General features: G+C 45.7%; 1 protein-coding gene across 3 annotated transcripts in view; it reads left to right on the top strand.

Moving 5' to 3' along the window:
* LOC137380575 (1-phosphatidylinositol 4,5-bisphosphate phosphodiesterase epsilon-1-like) overlaps positions 1–21,741 on the top strand; it is a 462,270-nt gene that overhangs the window by 164,394 nt on the left and 276,135 nt on the right. The window lies entirely within an intron of this gene.

Below are 21,741 nucleotides of genomic sequence, written 5' to 3'. Positions count from 1 at the left end.
TTACCTGTCCTAATACCACCTTCTTTGTCTCGGTATCAGTTGTTTTTCTGATTGCACACCTTGGAAAACTTCCTAAGGCACTTCAGAGGTTAAAGGGCTACATAAATGCAAGTTGTTGTTGTCACCTATGTTGGGCCTGAAGCCAGTTTTGACCTGACTCTATGTAGGAGCAAAGTTATGATGATGCATCTTGAGCAAAGAGCTTGATTGATAGTCACTGATCTTCCCATAGCTCCTGGAATCTGCACTGACTGAGAGGCCAAACATGTGTTATGTTTTCTGACTTGGCAATGTGCCAGAGACTGCCCCTTGTCCCCACCCCCAGTTGTTTCAATCCTGGGAAATTTGGAATCCTATACTTCATGAGAACAGACTGTCATGTTGCTGTAATTAGATGACTGGTCAAATTTGGATTCTTTTCAAAATACCAGCTGTTAGACATCCCATCATGCAACACAGTGGCCAACATGGCTACATTCTCTCAGAAATGGCTACTGGCCTTCTTCTTTGTTGTTTCTCAAAATGATTTGAGGGTCACTTCATAATGAAGCTAACGTTTCATCATCCCACATTCTCACCCAATGAGTAGCTCTTCATTTATGCTGATTTCCCTTCTCAACAAAATGGATTATCTGAGGTGTGAAAAGGATAGTGCAAGTGCAATAATTAGGCAACATGGTTAATTGTGCATATCAGTTGAATTAATGTTAATTGGTTGGCAGGAGCTTAGTGCTATGAAGATAGGTGCCATTTTGAGACTTTGCGCCATCAAAAGACTAGCAACAGACCTGGTTAATAAAAAACAACACTGGCAAGAACTGCTTTTGGGATTCTTTGAATCTGTTTGTAAATTAACATCAGAGAGTGTGGGGCAATGAGCCAGCAAGGCAGCTGCAGACAAGGTTAAATGGAGTCAGCATTGAGGAAGCAGGGAATAATGTTTGCTGGAACAATGAAGACAGGCAAGATGGGCTGTGTGGGAACTGACATTAAGATAGCGACAGTAGAAATTTAACCTGCTGGCTGACTGATGTCAAGATCTGCCGACTCTGCAAACTTCCAGGACATGCTCTTAACGCCCTACCCAAATGGCATCCAGTGCAGCCTGCACCAGAAGTGTGCATGCGAGGTGCGTACGCCATTTTGTACCGGTAGCACTGAGAAAAGCAGGAACTATGGAACCAAATTTTGTTGTCAATTAATCTGTGCACCAGTTTTAATGCACAGTGAGTGTGTGCACCAGCTCTAATGCACAGCAAGTGTGTGCACCAGCTCTAACGCACAGCAAGTGTGTGCACCAGCTCTAACGCACAGCAAGTGTGTGCACCAGCTCTAACGCACAGTGAGTGTGTGCACCAGCTCTAACGCACAGCAAGTGTGTGCACCAGCTCTAACGCACAGTGAGTGTGTGGACAGGCTCTAGTGCACAGCAAGTGTGTGCACCAGCACTAACGCACAGTGAGTGTGTGGACAGGCTCTAGTGCACAGCAAGTGTGTGCACCAGCTCTAACGCACAGCAAGTGTGTGCACCAATTCTAACGCACAGCAAGTGTGTGCACCAGTTTTAATGCACAGCGAGTGTGTGCCCCGGCTCTAACGCACAGCGAGTGTGTGCACCAGTTCTAACGCACAGCGAGTGTGTGGACAGGCTCTAGCGCACAGCAAGTGTGTGCACCAGCTCTAACGCAAAGCAAGTGTGTGCACCAGCTCTAACGCACGGTGAGTGTGTGGACAGGCTCTAGTGCACAGCAAGTGTGTGCACCAGCTCTAACGCACAGTGAGTGTGTGGACAGGCTCTAGCGCACAGCGAGTGTGTGCCCCAGCTCTAACGCACAGCAAGTGTGTGCCCCAGCTCTAACGCACAGCAAGTGTGTGCACCAGCTCTAACGCACAGCAAGTGTGTGCACCAGCTCTAACGCACAGCAAGTGTGTGCACCAGCTCTAACGCACAGCAAGTGTGTGCACCAGCTCTAACGCACAGTGAGTGTGTGGACAGGCTCTAGTGCACAGCGAGTGTGTGCACCAGCTCTAACGCACAGTGAGTGTGTGGACAGGCTCTAGTGCACAGCAAGTGTGTGCACCAGCTCTAACGCACAGCGAGTGTGTGCACCAGTTCCAACGCACAGTGAGTGTGTGGACAGGCTCTAGCATACAGCAAGTGTGTGCACCAGCTCTAACGCACAGTGAGTGTGTGGACAGGCTCTAGCGCACAGCGAGTGTGTGCACCAGCACTAACGCACAGTGAGTGTGTGCACCAGTTCCAACGCACAGTGAGTGTGTGGACAGGCTCTAGCGCACAGCGAGTGTGTGCACCAGCTGTAATGCACAGTGAGTGTGTGGACAGGCTCTAACGCACAGCGAGTGTGTGCACCAGCTCTAACGCACAGTGAGTGTGTGCCCCAGCTCTAACGCACAGTGAGTGTGTGCACCAGCTCTAACGCACAGTGAGTGTGTGGACAGGCTCTAGCGCACAGCGAGTGTGTGGACAGGCTCTAGCGCACAGCGAGTGTGTGCACCAGCTCTAACGCACAGTGAGTGTGTGCACCAGCTCTAATGCACAGCAAGTGTGTGCACCAGCTCTAACGCACAGTGAGTGTGTGGACAGGCTCTAACGCACAGCGAGTGTGTGCACCAGTTCTAACGCACAGTGAGTGTGTGGACAGGCTCTAGCGCACAGCAAGTGTGTGGACAGGCTCTAACGCACAGTGAGTGTGTGCACCAGCTCTAATGCACAGCGAGTGTGTGGACAGGCTCTAACGCACAGCGAGTGTGTGCACCAGTTCTAATGCACAGTGAGTGTGTGGACAGGCTCTAGCGCACAGCAAGTGTGTGCACCAGTTCTAACGCACAGCAAGTGTGTGGACAGGCTCTAGCGCACAGCGAGTGTGTGCACCAGCTCTAACGCACAGTGAGTGTGTGGACAGGCTCTAGCGCACAGCGAGTGTGTGCACCAGTTCTAACGCACAGTGAGTGTGTGGACAGGCTCTAGCGCACAGCAAGTGTGTGCACCAGTTCTAACGCACAGCAAGTGTGTGGACAGGCTCTAGCGCACAGCAAGTGTGTGCCCCAGCTCGAACGCACAGCAAGTGTGTGCACCAGTTCTAATGCACAACGAGTATGTGCACCAGCTCTAACGCACAGCGAGTGTGTGCACCAGTTCTAATGCACAACGAGTGTGTGCACCAGTTCTAACGCATAGCGAGTGTGTGCCCCGTCTCTAATGCACAGCAAGTGTGTGCCCTGGCTCAAACGCACAGCAAGTGTGTGCATCTGTTCTAACGCACAGCAAGTGTGTGCACCAGTTCTAACGCACAGCAAGTGTGTGCACCAGTTCTAATGCACAGCGAGTGTGTGCCCCAGCTCTAGTGCACAGCAAGTGTGTGCCCCGGTTCTAACGCATAGCGAGTGTGTGCCCCGGCTCTAATGCACAGCAAGTGTGTGCCCTGGCTCAAACGCACAGCAAGTGTGTGCATCTGTTCTAATGCACAGCAAGTGTGTGCATCTGTTCTAATGCACAGCAAGTGTGTGCACCAGTTCTAACGCACAGCAAGTGTGTGCACCAGTTCTAATGCACAGCAAGTGTGTGCCCCGGTTCTAACGCATAGCGAGTGTATGCCCCGGCTCTAGCGCACAGCGAGCATTTGCCCCTGTTCTAATGTACAGCGAGAGTTTGCCCCAGTTCTAATGCATGTATAGTGTGCACACATGCTCCAATTCACAGAAGAATTTCAAACTCTCAGTGTAAACTGTCTATTGCCTGTATCTGTTTGTCATGCAGGCCCCCACCTGCCAACAATGAGGCACATTAATTTTGCCACATGGACATTAAATTTCAAATTGTTGCTGGGAAGAAGAGAAGGCCTGTTACAAGGGGTTGCCAGGCCCCTGGCTGGGAAGACATTTTTGCATATTAACAGACAGTGTTTATAGACAAAGGACACACACAATACACAAAGCCAGAAGCAGTTATACCAGTTGGTCATGTGACTACCCTGCTGGCCAAGTTGAGGAGTTTTAAATTGTTGAGACAGTGTTTGAACTGGCAGAAATCTCTTTGCTCCTGGATTGAAAATACCTCTCCTGGCTGGCTCGCCACAAGCTCTCTCGTCTGCTCCCATCTCTTTCTCACGGAACTCCACAAACTGACTGAAGACACGTGAACCCCAAGTGAGAAAAGTCTCCTACAGTGAACAAAGTTTAAGAAGAATACTGGGCCCCAATGAAAAGCAAGATCCACCGAAAATCAATGACTCTGCCGTGAGCTCGAAGAACCGTAACAACAACTCTTCAGATATTGCCTCAAACCTCTCCACTTTAATTTTTCTTCTGCTCTTTTCTGTCTTTATATTCATGTGTGTATTGCATATGCATGCTCGCTTGGGCGCACCGTGTATCCGTAGACGTCAACTGAATTAAACTTTAAGTTTAATAAAATTTCACCTTCTTTAAAGCTAAGAAAGCCTGTTGGTGCTCATTTCTTTGCCTTATAATTGGAAAGTAGTGAACAAGGATTCACCAAGGGGGAGCTAAAAATGCAGTGTGTTTAAAAATAAACCCTGTTACAGTTTATGGGCAGCACAGTGGCGCAGTGGTTAGCACCGCAGCCTCACAGCTCCAGCGACGCGGGTTCAATTCTGGGTACTGCCTGTGTGGAGTTTGCAAATTCTCCCTGTGTCTGCGTGGGTTTTCTGCGGGTGCTCCGGTTTCCTCCCACAAGCCAAAAGACTTGCAGGTTGGTAGGTAAATTGGCCATTATAAATTGCCCCTAGTATAGGTAGGTGGTAGGGAAATATAGGGACAGGTGGGGATGTGGTAGGAATGTAGGATTAGTATAAATGGGTGGTTGATGGTCGGCACAGACTCGGTGGGCTGAAGGGCCTGTTTCAGTGCTGTATCTCTAAACTAAACAGTAAGATCAGGTGAAGGCTGAAAGGGAACCCCAGTCCTCGTTCTCACCTGGTTGTAACACCGTTCCTCTCTGTTATAGAAGTGGCATCAGTCCAGCTGAATCTTCACAGCAGTCAATTGGAACTCCCTGTTAAAAGATTCTTAAATGTGCTGGGAGGGCATGAATGCGCTGTGTGTCCATGTGACTACACAAATCAGGAGCCGTTTAATGTTCTGCATTTTGTTTCCGCAACGAAACACTGTAAATGGTATTTGTTGCAGAATGATTAAAATAACTGCAGCATTAGGCACACAAATGTTTAATTAATGTATTTTAATATATTCCTGTTAAAATAGGAGCAGGAATCCTGGCTGAATTTTTTTTCATTTCCTTCCTCCCTCCTTAACTTGGGAGGTGTGTGTGTGGCTCGCTACCAAAATGTGCTGTGCCTTTACCCAATGAACCATCATGGGCAGCTATGCTAAATGACAACAGTATCATTTTTCTAACCTGTATCACAGAGAATGGTACAAGGATAATATTCCCACACTAACATCACAGTCTCTGTCTACTCAGTCCTTTATCTATTAGAAATCATGGAACTGAGGAATCTATTTGAAAGCTATTCCAATTGTAACAAATTCATTAAATCTGCTTCAGAACTGCAAAGTCTGTTGTATGTTTCCATAACTAACATAATAACCCCTGTCTGCATTGTGTTTAATGGTATTTCAGGACTCCTTGTTTATTAAATAAGAGAAAAACGATTTGCTGATATAGCACCTTTCACAACCACAGGATGCCCCAAAATGCTTTACAGTCAATGTAGTCTTTTGCTATGTAATCACTGATGTGACATATGAGACATGGCAGCCAATTTGTGCAAAGCAAGATCTCAGAGTATAAAGGTATAGCTTTCATTTTATTGAGACAGTAAAGTAAGATTATAGAAGGCAAATAATGTAAGATTTAGGTTCAGATAGTACAATTTTGTATGAATTGGGGAAGCAAAATTACATAATATTTAGAACGATATTTTATTGGTGCACTGATGGCCAATCACAAGTCACTTGTGGAGACGAAGTCCCGTCTTCATATTGAGGATAATGCCTTCGTGTTGTGTGGCACTACACCATGCTAAATGGGATTGATTTCGAACAGATCTAGCAATGCAAAACTGGGCATCCATGAGGCACTGTGGGCCATCAGCAGCAGCAGAATTGTACTCAACCACAATCTGTAACCTCTTGACCCAGCATATCACCCACTCTATGACTATCATCAAGCTGAGGGACCAATCCTGGCTCAATGAAGAGTGCAGGAGGGCATAACAGGAGCAGCACCAGGCATACCTCAAAATGAGGTGTAAACCTGGCGAAGCTACAGCATAGGACTACTTGCATGCCAAACAGCGTAAGCAACATGAGAAAGATAGAGCTAAGCGATCCCGTAATCAACGGATCAGATCTAAGCTCTGCAGTCCTGCCACATCCAGTCATGAAAGGGGGTGGACAATTAAACAACTAACTGGAGGAGGTGGCTCCACAAATATCCCCATCCGCAATGATGGGGCGGACCAGCACATCAGTGCGAAAGATCAGGCCGAAACATTTGCAACAACCTTCAGCCAGAAGTGCCAAGTGCCATCTCGGTCTCCTCCTGAAGTCCCCAGAATCACAGATGCCAGACTTCAGCCAATTCGATTCACTCCACGTGATATCAAGAATATGACTGAAGGCACTGGATACTGCAAAAGCTATGGGTCCTGACAACATTCCGGCAATTGTACTGAAGACCTCTGATGTAGAACTTGCTGTACCCCTAGCCAAGTTGTTCCAGTACAGCTACAACACTGGCATCTACTCGGCAATGTGGAAAATTGCCAAGTATCTCCTGTACACAAAAGCAGGACAAGTCTAACCCGGCCAATTATCGCCCCATCAGTCTACTCTCAATCATCAGTAAAGTGATGGAAAGTGTCATCGACAGTGCTATCAAGCAGCACTTGCTTGGGAATAACCTGCTCAGTGACGCTCAGTTTGGGTTCCACCAGGGCCACTCAGCTCCTGACCTCATTACAGCCTTGGTTCAAACATGGACAAAAGAGCTGAACTGAAGAGGTGAGATGAGAGTGACTGCCCTTGACATCAGGGCAGTAATTGACCAAGTATGGCATCAAGGAGACCTAGTAAAACTGAAGTCAATGGGAATCAAGGGGAAAACTCTCAACTGGTTGGAGTCATATCTAGCACAAAGGAAAATGGTTGTGGTTGTTGGAGGTCAATCATCTGAGCTCCAGGACATCACTGCAGGAGTTCCTTAGGTAGTGTCCTAGGCCCAACTATCTTCAGCTGCTTCATCAATGACCTTCGTTCAATCATAAGATCAGAAGTGGGGATGTTCACTGATGATTGCACAATGCTCAGCACCATTCGCAACTCCTCAGATACTGAAACTGTCCATGTAGAAATGCAGCAAGATTTGGACAATATCCAGGCTTAGGCTGATAAGTGGCAAGTAACATTCACGCCACACATGTGCCAGGCAATGACTATCTCAAACAAGAGAGTATCTAACCATCACCCCTTGACATTCAATGGCATTATGATCGCTGAATCTCCCACTATCAACATCCTTGGGGTTACCATTGACCAGAAACTGAACTGGAGTAGCCATATAAATACTGTGGTTACAAGAGCAAGTCAGAGGCTTGGAATCCTGCGGCGAGTAACACACCTCCTGACTCCCAAAGCCTCTCCACCATCTACAAGGCACAAGTCAGGAGTGTGATGGAATACTCTCCACTCGCCTGGATGAGTACAGCTCCAACAACCCTCAAGAAGTTCAACACCATCCAGGACAAAGCAGCTCGCTTGATTGGCACCCCATCCACAAACATTTACTCCCTTCATCACTGACACATAGTGGCAGCAGTGTGTACCATCTACAAGATGCACTGCAGCAATTCACCAAGGCTCCTTAGACAGCACCTTTCAAACACATGACCTCTACGACTTAGAAGGACAAGGGCAGCAAATGCGTGCGAACACCACCACCTGCAAGTTTCACTCCAAGCCACACACCATCCTGACTTGGAGCTATATCACCGTTCCTTCACTGTCACTGGGTCACAATCCTGGAACTCCCTTCCTAGCAGCACTGTGGGTGTACCTACCACACATGGACTGCAGCGGTTCAAAAAGGTGGCTCACCACCACCTTCTCGAGGGCAATTAGGGATGGGCAATAAATGTTGACCTAGCCAGCGATGCACACATCCCATGAATGAATAAGAAAAACTCAGCTGGTGTGAATATTCTCCACATTTCATCTTCCTCTCCCCTTACAGCTTTCTGTTTATATCACTTTAACACATATCTTAGCATAGTTTTCCTTCATTTTCTTTTCTAAATTATTAGATGGTCTAATGGAATAAAAGGGACAGTGGTAGCATGGATACGGTGTTGGCTGAGTGACAGGAAACAGAGAGTAGTGGTGAACAAATGTTTTTCAGACTGGGGGAAGGGTCAAGGGTCGGTATTAGGACCATTGCTTTTCTTGATCTGTATTTTAATGACCTTGACCTTGGTGTACAGGGCACAATTTCAAAATTTGCAGATGACACAAAACTTGGAACTGTGAGGAGGATAGTGATTGACTTCAAGAGGACGTAGGCTGGTGGAATGGGTGGACACATGGCAGATGAAATTTAACGCAGAGAAGTGTGAAGTGATTCATTTTGGTAGGAAGAATGAGGAGAGACAATATAAAATAAAGGATACAATTCTAAAGGGGTGCAGGAGCAGAGGAACCTGGGGGTATATGTGCACAATTTGTTGAAAGTGGCAGGACAGGTTGAAAAAGTGGTTAATAAATCATATGGGATTCTGGGCTTTATAAATAGGTGCATAGAGTACTAAAGCAAGGAAGTTATAATTAACCTTTATAAGATAATGGTTTGACCTCAACTGGAGTATTGTGTCCAGTTCTGGACACTGCACTTTAAGAAGGATGTGATGGCATTAAAAAGGGCACAGAAAAGATTTACAAGAATGGTTCGAGGGATGAGGCACTTCAGTTACGTGGATAGATTGGAGAAGCTGGTGTTGTTCTCCTTAGAGAAGATTAAGAGGAGATTTGATAGAGGGATTCAAAATCATGAGGGGTCTGGACAGAGTAGATAGGGAGAAACTGTTCCTGTTGGCGGAAGGTTCGAGAACCAGAGGATACTGATTTAAAGTGATTGGCAAAAGAAGCAACAGGGACACGCAGCGAGCGATTAGGGTCTGGAATGCACTGCCTGAGAGTGTGGTGGAAGCTTTCAAAAGAGAATTGGATCATTATCTGAAGAGCAAAGTTTTGCAGGGCTACAGGGAAAAGGCAGGGGAGTGGGGCTAGTGAGTTGCTCTTGCAGAGAGCTGTGTCGCTGACACGACAGGTCGAATGGCCTCCTTCTGTGTTGTAACCATTCTATGATTTTATGTCTGTAACTTCCTCTAGCACCTTGTGATCCAGAGGCTGGTGGGCTCAATGCTTTGGGTGTGTAGGTTATGGGTGGGAAAAATCAGTGGGTTCCAATGTTCTTCCATAGTGGTGTCATTGACCCTTCCGAAGGGTTTCTATGCCTTTGCCTTTCCTTGTTTCATGTGGGTTTCCAATATCCATGTAAACATGCAATACCATAGAATCATAGAATAGTACAGCACAGAAGGAGGAAGTTAGCAATCGAGTCTGCGCTGGCTTTTTTGAAGAGCAATCCAGTTAGTCCATTCCCCTGCTCTTTCCCCATATCCTTGCAGTTTTTTCTCCTTGAAGTATTAATCCAATTCCCTTTTTAAACCTACTATGAATCTGTTTCCACCACCTTAGTGTTTCCAAATTCTAACCACTCATTGTGGAAAACATTTTTTCCTCGTTTTAGCTCCGGTTCTTTTGCCAACCATCTTAAATCTGTTCCTTTGGTTATCAACCCTTCAGCTATTGGAAACAGTTTGTCTTTATTTACTGTAAATAATTATCTAATTTACATTATCCAAAATCCAACAATAAGTAGGACAGTGTGATGGTGCAATACTGAGTGATAGCACTTAGTTTGTGTTTTTGATTACCAACATGTCAGAGTCTTGTTCCTGGTCTTAGCATTGATTGGGATCAACAGCAAAGAGGCTGGTCATCTTTTTTTCACATAGAGGAAGAAGCAAAATATGAACATTATTTGGTTCAGAGTCTTCCTACACATATCATTATCTCCCCTGACCTCAAATGGAACTTTCACATTTCCTCAATTCCTAAATCTTCCTCTAAAAGATTCACTTTCCTCTTTTAGACCAAGGATTTCATTTCCTTTCAATGATTATTAACTCTCTGTAAACCATAAGGCTGTCTAAGACAATGGCTCCTATTAATTAGCTGTTTCTTCTGATACCTCTCTTACACACCTGGACAGGATACAAGAAAAATGGTTGTTATTGGACAGACATACCCTTGCTCTCCATCACAATCTTTATTGTTTTCCTCTTTTTTATCGGAATTTTCCTTTCTTGATCCTTAAAAACTCTAATACACCATCCGATGCTCTACCTCCTTAGATCGCTATGTTGGGCTCAGGACTCAGGACTCAATGTGTGGTCTTCCACTGTGACACATCTTTCCCAGAATCTGAAAACTGTGCAGCTCCTTACCTTCCTAAGTCTTCAGCCATTTAAAACTTAAGCTTGGTGTGATGTAATCATTGTTTCCTGATTTACTGCATCCTACCTTTTACCCTACAACCTTTAATGTTATCGTGCACAATGGTTTTGTCTTCCTTTTTTTTAAGAAAGAAACCATTTTAAAAGATCAGGTAATTTTTACACAGGCAGCGCAGTGTTTGCATTGGCTGAAGTATGGGAACAGGTTAGCTGCACACTGGTGAGCATGGTCAAAAGTAGACCTGAAGGAAAGAGTAGAATATAAAAAATAGTTATTAATGCATGAAATATTAATAAACAATTTTTTGTAACACTGGGGAGTGAGCACTAACTATTTTGCTTTTTATTTGTTTCACATAAATGTCCTGCCTTCCTGAAGACTAGTATGTGGTTCAATGAGTACTCATGGCCTCTAACTCCTTGGCCGTGTAACCATTGTTCATGTGTGACCATTGACAGGGGTTGTTGGCTGACGACAGATCCCTGGGGCCGGATTTTCAAAGCGGGATTGAGAAGCCGACACTCTGATGAATTCCAGGTCCCGACCCAGCTCTTCAGCTGCATTGCTCTCGCGACGCGACCTTTGAATGCTAATGCCCTAATTGGACAGAGGAATGCTCAGCGCATGTTTGGGGCTGCGGCTGCCTTGCCGAGTCGAGCAGGCTGCTCATGAAAGGGCCAGGTCATTAATGACAGCGGAAAGTGGCCTTGGATGCCAAGTGGAGGTAGAGCACTCGACCTAGTGCGAGTTGGCCGCTCAAATTTAATCTCACCACACATGGAAACAAACTTGCTTTCACCCTGTGGTGACCCCGACAGCTGTGAACTAGCGTGCACCAAACTGCTCAGGGTCGCTGAAATCTGTTTTAAAAATTGCCTTCCCAAATGCCCCAACCTCTTAAACTCCTAAAGGAGCTTAATGGGTGTGCGTGTTCCCCATTCCTGCGCCCCACCCCTGCCAGCACTTTGGAAATTCAAAACTGTCCCGGAGGCATTGGAATCCTGAGATGACCTCCGGGAACGCGATTTGTAAATGACATCCGCACCAGATCTCAACCACAGTACCCTTTAGAAATCTGGACACTGGTGTCTGATCCAGAAGGCATCAGTGCCCAGGCCCGAGCCTATTACAGGATCCTGTTCTTTCTGGATCCGTCCAGCGAGGATGCTTATAGGGTTTTGTGGGAAGACCTGCCAAAGGTCGGCGCAGGGCATGCCAAGCGACTCAATGGTCCACACAGCCTGCTGGAACTGCTCAGTGCTCTCGTCCAGCTCTCAGGGCAAGATCAGGGCCTGGATGGGCTGAACTTGGAGTTCCACAGGGAGCTCTGGGATCCCAAGATCCTGGGGAAAGTCTGGTGACCAGGGAAATGCCCCTCGGCGCAGGGCCGTCATAATCCTGCTGCCCAAGAGAGGTGATCACCACCTGCTTAAGAACAGGCACCCTGTCTTCCTCCTCAGCATAAACTACAAGGTCTCTGCCAGGGCCATGTCTGCTCACCTTGGCAACGTGCTGACCCACATGATCCACCCTGATGAGTCCTACATGGTTCCAGGCTGGACAATCCAGGACAAGATCCATTTGATCCAGGACCTGGTCCACCATTCCCAGTGGGATGGTCTCTCAGACACCTTCCTTTCCCTGGATTAGGAGAGGACATTTGGCAGGGGATCAGGAATACTTATTTGGGACTCTGCAGGCATTTGGGTTCGGCACGCATTTTGTCAGCCGGATCAGACTTCTGTACGCGACTGCGGAGTGTCTGATTAAGGTTAATGGGTCTTTAACAATGCCCCTTTGCTTTGGGAGAGGAGTGCATCAGGGTGCCTCATGTCCAGCCAGATATATGCCATCTGTGTGGAGACTTTCCTGTGCCTCTTGCAAAGGAGATTGATGGAACTGGCTCTGCGTGGGCCGGGAGTGGAGCTTATTCTCCCAGCTTACACCGATGACGTGCTCCTCATGGTCACAGATCGCGTTGACCTGCACAGGCTGCATGAGTGCCTGCAGGTCTACTCCACTGCGTCCTCCAAAACGATCAACTGGGAGAAATGTTCTGAACTCCTGGTGGGTCAGTGGTAGTTGGACTCCCTGCCGGAGGAGCTCAAGCCTTTTGCCTGGAGCACCACCCACTTCTTCTGCCTGGGAGTCTATATTGGCCTTGCTGAGGACACCTGGCCAGCGACCTGGCAAGAGCTGGAGGCTGATGCCACCTCTTGCCTAGGGCCCTGGGTAGGACGGCTCTAAATGCTGTCCTACAGGGCTCGAGTGCTGGTTGGAAACTAAATTTCGGCTACTATGCTATGGTACCGATTGTTTACTTTGATCCTTTCCCCTGAGTTTGTCGCCAAGATACAGAAGAAAGTCGTCAACTTCTACTGGAAGAAAAGGACACACTGGATCTTTGCTGTGATGCTGAGTCTTTCAGTTGATTGCCACATGGGTGCAGTCTATGATCTCCCTGGATCTGTGGACATCCTGCAAGGGAAGCAAAGCCAACAGCCCTCTGGGTTTGACTGACCTCATCTATCTCAAAGTAGATGTATCACAGAATCACAGAATTGTTACAGTGCAGAAGGAGGCCATTTGGCCCATCATGTCTGCACTGACTCTTTGAAAGAGCAATTCACTTAGTGCCATTCCCCCGCCTTCTCCCCATAACCCTGCACGTTCTTCCTTTTCATATAACAGTCTAATTCCCTTTTGAATGCTTCAATTGAACCTGCCTCCACCACGTTCTCAGGCAGCATATTCCAGACCTTAACCACTGGCTGTGTGAAAATTTTTTTCCTCATGTCACTTTTACTTCTCTTACCCATTGCTTTAAATCTGTGCCCTCTCATTCTCAATCCTTTCACGAGTGGGGACAGTTTCTCCCTATCTATTCTGTCCATGATTTTGAATACCTCTATCAAATCACCTCTCAGCCTTCTCTTCTCCAAGGAAAACAGTCCTAACTTCTCCAATATATCCTCATTACTGAAGTTCCTCATCCTTAGAACCATTCTCGTGAATCTTTTTTGTACTGTCTCCAATGACCTCACATCTGTCCAAAAGTGCGGCACCCAGAACTGGATGCAATACACCAGCTGAGGCCGAACTAGTGTCTTATATAAGTTCAACATAACCTCTCTTTGCTTCTCTTATTTGCTTTTTCACTTCCCCTCTGGACTTGCTATATTCAGCATGGTTTTCATTAGTATTTTCTATCTGGCATCTGTCATAAGCACACTTTTTCTTCATTATCTTAATCTCTACCTCTATTGTCATCCAGGGAGCTCTGGATTTGTTTACCCTACCTTTCCCCTGTGAGGGAACATACCTTGACTGCGCCCGAATTATCTCTTCTTTGAAGGTAGCCCATTAGACTCATAGAGTCATAGAGTTATACAGCACAGAAACAGGCCCTTCGGCCCATCGTGTCCATGCCAGCCATCACGCACCTATCTACTCTAACTCCATTTTCCAGCACTTGGTCCATTGCCTTCTCTGCTATAGTATTTCAAGTGCTCATCTAAATACTTCTTAAATGTTATGAGGGCTCCTGCCTCTACCACCCCTTCAGGTAGTGTGTTCCAGATTCCAACCACCCTTTGGGTGAAAAAATTTTTCTTCAAATCCCCTCGAAACCTCCTGCCCCTTATCTTAAATCTATGCCCCCTTGATCCCTCTGCTAAGGGAAAACGTTTCTTCCTTTCTATCCTATCAAGGCCCCTCATAATTTTGTATACCTCAATCAGGTCCCTCCTCAGCCTTCTCTGCTCTAAGGGAAACAACACTAGCCTGTCCAGTTTCTCTTCATAGCTGAAATGCTCCAGCCCAGGCAACATCCTGATGAATCTCCTCTGCACACTCTCCAGTGCAATCACATGCTTTCTATTGTGCGGTGACCAGAACTGTACACGATACTCCAGCTGTGGCCTAACTAGCATTTTATACAGCTCCATCATAACCTCCCTGCTCTTATATTCTTTGCCTCGGCTGATAAAGGCAAGTATCTCATATGCCTTCCTAACCAACTGATCTACCTGTACTGCAGCCTTCAGTGATCTATGGACAAGGACACCAAGGTCCCTCTGACCCTCTGTACTTCCTAGGGTCCTACTATCCTTTGTATGTTCCCTTTCCCTGTTGGTCCTCCCAAAATGCATCACCTCACACTTCTCAGGTTTAAATTCTTTTGCCACTGCTCCGCCCATCTTACCAGCCCATCTATGTCGTCCTGTAATCCAAGGCTTTCCTCCTTACTATTTACCACACCACCAATTTTCATGTCCAGTTTGCCAAATTGCCCTGGATCCCATGGGCTCTTACCTTCTTAATCAATCTCCCATGTGGGACCTGATCAAAAGCCTTACTGAAGTCCATGTAGATTACATCAACTGCTTTACCCTCATCTACACATCTAGTCACCTCCTCGAAAAATTCAATCAAGTTTGTTAGACATGATCTCCCCCTGACAAAGCCATGCTGACTATCCTTGATTAATCCCTGCCTCTCCAAGTGGAGATTAATCCTGTCCCTCAGAAGTTTTTCCAATAGTTTCCCGACCACTGATATTAGACTCATTGACCTGTAATTACCTGGTTTGTCCCTGCTACCATTCTACCACATTCGCTGTCCTCCAGTCCTCTGGTACCTCACCTGTGGCCAGAAAGGATTTGAAAATTTGTGTCAGAGCCCCTGCTATCTCCTCCCTTGATTCACATAACAGCCTGGGATACATCTCACAGTGCCTGGGGATTTATCCACTTTAAGCCTGCTAGAACAGCTAATACTTTCAATGTTAAATTGTTCAAGTGTATCACAATCACCCTCCCTGATCTCTACACCTACATCGTCCTTCTCCATGGTGAACACAGATGAAAAGTAATCACTTAAAACCTCATCTATGTTCTCTGGCTCCACACACAGATTGCCACTTTGGTCCCTAATGGGCCCTATTCTTTTACTGGTTATCCTCTTGCCCTTAATATATTTATAAAACGCCTTAGGATTTTCCTTTATCTTGCCCACCAGTGTTTTTTCATGTCCCTGCTTCGCTCTCGCAATTACTTTTTTAAGTACCCCCCTACACTTTCGATACTCCTGTAGGGCTTCCGCTGTTTTCAGCGCTTTTAATCTGCCATAAGCCTCCTTTTTTTCCTTATCCAATCCTTAGTATCCCTTGACATCCAGGGTTCCCTGGATTTGCTGGTCCTACCCTTCACCTCTACGGGAACATGTTGACCCTGAACTCTCACTATTTCCTTTTTTGAATGACTCCCACTGGTCTGATGTAGACTTTCCTACAAGTAGCTGCTCCCAGTCCACTTTGGCCACATCCTGTTTTATCATATTGAAATTGGCCTTCCCCCAATTCAGTACTTTTATTTCCGGTCCCTCTTTGTCCTTTTCCATAATTACCTTAAATCTTGGAGTTATGGATACTATCCCTGAAATGCTCCCCCACTGACACTTCTACCACTTGTCTGGCTTCATTCCCTAGGATTAGGTCCAGTACTGCCCCTTCTCTTGTAGGACCTTCTACATGCTGGCTCAAAAAGCTCTCCTGCATGCACTTTAAGAATTCTGCCCCCTTTAAGCCTTTTGCACTAAATCCATCCCAGTTGATATTGGGGAAGTTGAAATCCCCGACTATTATTCCCCTATTATTTTTACACCTTTCTGAGATTTGCCTACATATCTGCTCCTCTATCTCTCCCTGACTGTTTGGAGGACTGTAGTACACACCCAGCCAAGCGATTGCCCCTTTTTTGTTTTTACGTTCTACCCATATGACCTCATTTGAGGAACCTTTGAAGATATCATCCCTCCTTGCTGCAGTAATTGACTCCTTGATCAACAGTGCAATGCCACGTCCCCTGTCACGCCTGAAGATTCTATACCCAGGAATATTGAGCTGCCAGTCCTGCCCTTCCCTCAACCATGTCTCTGTGATAGCAATAATATCATATTCCCATGTGTTAATCAATGGGCTCGATTCATCTGCCTTGCTCGTAAGACTCCTTGCATTAAAATAGATGCAATCCAGCCTTGCATTGTTCGCTTGTGCCTTAACAGGTCTATATTTGCTCTGCCTACCACAGTGACTCAGTTTCTTTTCTATATTTGACTGTGCATCACCCCTTACTGTATCTCCACTCTGTATCCCATCCCCCTGCCAAATTATTTAAAAAACCCCCAATAGCACTAGCAAACCTCCCAGCAGTTGGTCCTGTTCCGGTTCAGGTGCAATCCGTCCAATTTGTACAGGTCCACCTTCGCCAGAAACAGACCCAGTGATCCAGGAAACTAAAGCTCTCTCCTGCACCACCTCTTCAGCCACACATTCATCTGCTGTATCCTCCTATTCCTATACTCACTAGCGCGTGGCACCGGGAGTCATCCAGAGATTACAACCTTTGAGGTCCTGCTTTTTAATCTGCTACCTAGCTCCCTAAATTCTTGTTGCAGAACCTCACCCCTCTTTCGACCTATGTCATTGGTACCAATGTGTACCATGATCTCTGACTGTTCACCCTCCCCCTTCAGAATATCCTGTAGCCACTCTGTGACATCCTTGACCCTAGCACCAGGGAGGCAACATACCATCCTGGAGTCGCGTTTGTGGCCACAGAAACACCTATTTGTACCCCTTACGATAGAATCCCCTATCACTATAGCCCACTATTGTTCAGCTACCATTTTTCCTGCCAACCTTTGACTTCAATTTATTTGCCCCAGCTCCGTTCTTACCCCATTGAAGTTGACTTCCCCGCAGTTAATTATTCTTACTCTGGATTGTTCTTTGTCCCTTTCCATAGTCAGCCTAAACCTTAAGATATATTGATCACTGTGCCCTAAATGATTTCCTACTGATACTTGATCCACTTGGCCCATCTAATTCCAAAGAACCATGTCTAGCAGTGCCTCCTTACTTGTTGGACTAGGAACATACTGTTGTAGAAAATTTTCCTGAATACACTGTAGGAACTCTTGTCCCTCACAGCCGTTTACACTACTACGATCCCAGTCTATGTTTGGATAATTAAAGTCCTCCATTATAACTACCCTATTATTTCCGTAATTTCCTTGCAAATTTGTTCCTCCACATCCTTCCCACTCGCTAGTGTCCTGTAGACAACACCGAGCAATGTAAGTGCACTTTTTTTGTTCTTTAGCTCTAGCCAAATTGATTCTGTCCTCGACCCCTCTGGGACATCCTTTTTCTCCAGCACTGCAATCCTCTCCTTGATCAATACTGCACCCATACCACTTTTTTCCCTTTCCTATCTTTCCTTAACACTTTGTATCCAGGAATATTCAATACCCAGTCCTGCCCTTCTTTGAGCCAGGTCTCTGTTATAGCCACAACATCATATTTCCACATGTCAATCTACGCCTGTAACTCATCAATCCTATTAACAACACTCCATGCAGTCATATATATGCACATTAGCCCTGATTTAAACTTTATTACTTTCTCCCTTACTCTGACCCCAACTAATAACTTACTATTTTGTACTTTAGTGCTATCTCTCTCTCCCAGTATTCTGAGTGCCTTGGTATTCCTCTCTGATATTTCCTCCTGGTTCTCACACTTCTGCCAAGTTACCTTAAACCCTCCCCAATAGCACTAGCAAAATGCCCCACAATGAAATTTGTCCCAGCTCTGTTCAGGTGCCACCCATCCGGCCTGTACCACCAGCAGTTGGAAGCTTTTGCAAAGAAGGCATTAGCGACCTGACTGATCGAGAGATCTTACATATGCCAGCAGCTAATCTCTGGAAGGACCAAGACAGAAATAAATTGAGGAATGTGGTCACCTTGACAGCCTCGGGTAATGTGTGGCCACCCTCTCGGGCAGAGGTCTTCTTTCAAGAGGCTGCAGAGATCTGCTGCTAGAGCCTGAGCCTGGAGGCACTGCTGTTCAGAAAGGCCGAGGAAGCTGACCCTTGGCCCATAGACTTTGTGATGAGGGTGTTGCTCCTTTAAGATGCAGCCCTGTGTCCATCCCCTCTGTTCAGTCTGGCTGCATGTGGCTGTGGAGAAGGCAGCTGCTGCTGCTGCTGCTGGAGTTGCTGCCCCTGTCATTGTGGCTTCTGAGCTGGGGCACACTGCACCTCCTCCTCAGAGGTCCAACCAACTGCAGAATATATAGCTCTCGTTACAGGGAAGTCTCACAGGCAGTGAGGTGATATCCAAAGTAATTAATATAAGTTGCACAAAGTTGCTGTCCCCAACAGAAAATCATTGAAATAAAAACAGAAAGTGCTGGAAATACTCAGCAGGTCTGGCAGCATCTGTGGAGGGAGAAACAAAGTTAATGTTTCAGGTCTGTGACCTTTCATCATTTAGAACATAAATGTTGTTGGGAAAGAGGGATTCCATGGTTAAAAAGGTTCTTAATTGCCTTTTAAATCAGCTCAATTGCTTTCCCTCCAGACCCGCACTAGATTCGCAAGCCGCCCTGAGAAAAGCTAGAAGAAGGTGGGATCATGTCAGGATCCTGAGCCCCCACTTGTCCTTTTCCAGGACTTTTCCATCCCGCTTCCATCAGGCTGGGAAAATTCTGCCCTAAGTTTCTGGATGGCCTCCAATATAGTCTGCAACATATCTCAGATGCTGAGGTGCATTTAAAGAGCGCATGGATGAATTACAACAATTGTTCATTCCTGTCTGGCACAAAAATAAAACAGGAAGGGTGGCGCAACCGTGGCTTACAAAAGAAATTAGGGATAGTATTAGATCCAAGGACGGCGAAATATAAAATGGCCAGAACAAGCAGCAAACCTGAGGATTGGGAGCAGTTTAGAATTCAGCAAAGGAAGACAAAGGGATTGATTAAGAAGGGGAAAATAGAGTAAGAGAGTAAGCTTGCAGAGAACATAAAAACTGACTGTAAAAGCTTCTATAGATATGTGAAGAGAAAAAGTTTAGTGAAGACAAATGTGGGTCCCTTACAGTCAGAAACGGGGCAATTTATAATGGGGAACAAAGAAATGGCAGACCAATTAAATACGTATTTTGGTTCTGTCTTCACAAAGTAGGACACAAATTACCTCCCAGAAATGTTGGGGAACATAGGGTCTAGTGATAAGGAGGAACTGTATGAAATGAGTATTAGTAGGGAAATGGTGTTAGGGAAATTGATGGGATTGAAGGCTGGTAAATCCCCAGGGCCTGATAATCTACATTCCACAGTACTTAAGGAAGTGGCCCTTGAAATAGTAGATACATTTCTGGTCATTTTTCTAAATTCTATAGACTCTAAAACAGTTCCAACGGATTGGAGGTAGCTAATGTAACCCCACTATTTAAAAAAGGAGGCAGAGAGAAAATAGGGAATTATAGACTGGTAGCCTGACATTAGTAGTGGGGAAAATGCTAGAGTCCTTTATAAAAGATATAATAGCAGAGCACTTGTAAAACAATGGCATGATCGGACAAAGTCAACATGGATTTACGAAAGAGAAATCATGCTTGACAAATCTACCGGGACTTCTTGAGGACGTAACTAGTAAAATAGATAAGGGAGAACCAGTGGATGTGGTGTATTTGGACTTTCAGAAGGCTTTCGATAAAGTCCCACATAAGAGATTAGCGTGCAAAATTAAAGCACATAGGATTGGGGGTAAGGTACTGACATGGATAGAGAACTGGTTGGCAGACAGGAAACAAAGAGGAGGAATAAACAGGTCTTTTTCCAAGTGGCAGGCAGTGACTGGTGGGGTACCACAGGGATCAGTGCTAGGACCCCAGCTATTCACAATATATATTAATGATATAGATGAAGGAATTAAATGTAATATATCCAAGTTTGCAGATGGCACAAAGCTGGGTGGGAGTGTGAGCTGTGAGGAGGATGCAGAGATGCTCCAGTGTGATTTGGACAGGTTGAGTGAGTGGGCAAATACATGGCAGATGCAGTATAATATAGATAAATGTGAGGTTATCCACTTTGGTAGCAAAAACTGAAAGGCAGATTATTATCTGAACGGCGATAGATTGGGAAAGGGGGAGGTGCAGCGAGACATGGGTGTCCTTGTGCACCAGTCGCTGAAAGTAAGCTTGCAGGTGCAGCAGGTAGTTAAGAAGGCAAATGGTATGTTGGCCTTCATAGCGAGAGGATTCGAGTACAGGAGCAAGGATGTCTTGCTACAATTATACAAGGCCTTGGTGAGACCACATCTGGAGTATTGTGTGCAGTTTTGGTCTCCTTATCTGAGGAAGGATATTCTTGCTACGGAGAGAGTGCAGCGAAGGTTCACCAGACTGATTCCTGGGATGGCAGGATTGACGAATGAAGAGAGATTGGGTCGATTAGGCTTGTATTCGCTAGAGTTTAGAAGAATGAGAGGGGATCTCATAGAAACCTACAAAATTCTAACATGACTGGACACACTAGATGCAGGAAGGATGTTCCCGATGGCGGGGAGTCCAGGACCAGGGGTCACAGTCTAAGGATAAGGGGTAAGCCATTTAGGACTGCGATGAGGAGGGATTTCTCAACCCAGCGAGTGGTGAACCTGTGGAATTCTCTACTACAGAAAGCAGTCAAGGCCAAATCATTAAATATATTCAAGAAAGAATTAGATATAGTTCTTAGGGCTAAAGGAATCAAGGGATATGGGGAGGAAGCAGGAACTGAGTTGAACGATCAGCCATGATTGTATTGAATGGTGGTGCAGGCTCGAAAGGCCGAATAGCCTACTCCTGCTCCTATTTTCTATGTTTATATTTTCTATTAAATTGTAGTGAAGATTTATGTTCTAAATATGACATTATTATGGCCAAATATCTCACAAGTAATGAAGGCCAAAATGACAGCTAAGATAATAGAGTTCAACAGCTCACGGATCTGATGAGAAACCTGTGTACAAAATCTGTTGCTTTTCAAGTAAAACCACCTCAGCTTTCCTTCTTTGAGAGAAAAGCCTAATGATAAAGTGAATCATCCAACTCTATTTCTATTCAAAGCTAACAATCACAACACACCATCAATATCTGACCTAATTTAGTCACAATGTAATAAATCCCACAAAACACACTTAGCAGGCAGTGCTTCCTGCAGGAAAGAATTGAAAATATACATGCAATCTACATAAATCAAAGGTATAATGCGTAACAAAGTCCTTGACTCTCTGCTGGCTGTAAGGGACAGCTTCAATCCTACTGGGT

Source organism: Heterodontus francisci, chromosome 20 (genome assembly GCF_036365525.1).
Source record: "Heterodontus francisci isolate sHetFra1 chromosome 20, sHetFra1.hap1, whole genome shotgun sequence".
NCBI classification, from domain to species: domain Eukaryota; kingdom Metazoa; phylum Chordata; class Chondrichthyes; order Heterodontiformes; family Heterodontidae; genus Heterodontus; species Heterodontus francisci.
Note: the sequence above shows the minus strand (reverse complement) of the source record. Positions and strands in the feature narration are given on the sequence as shown.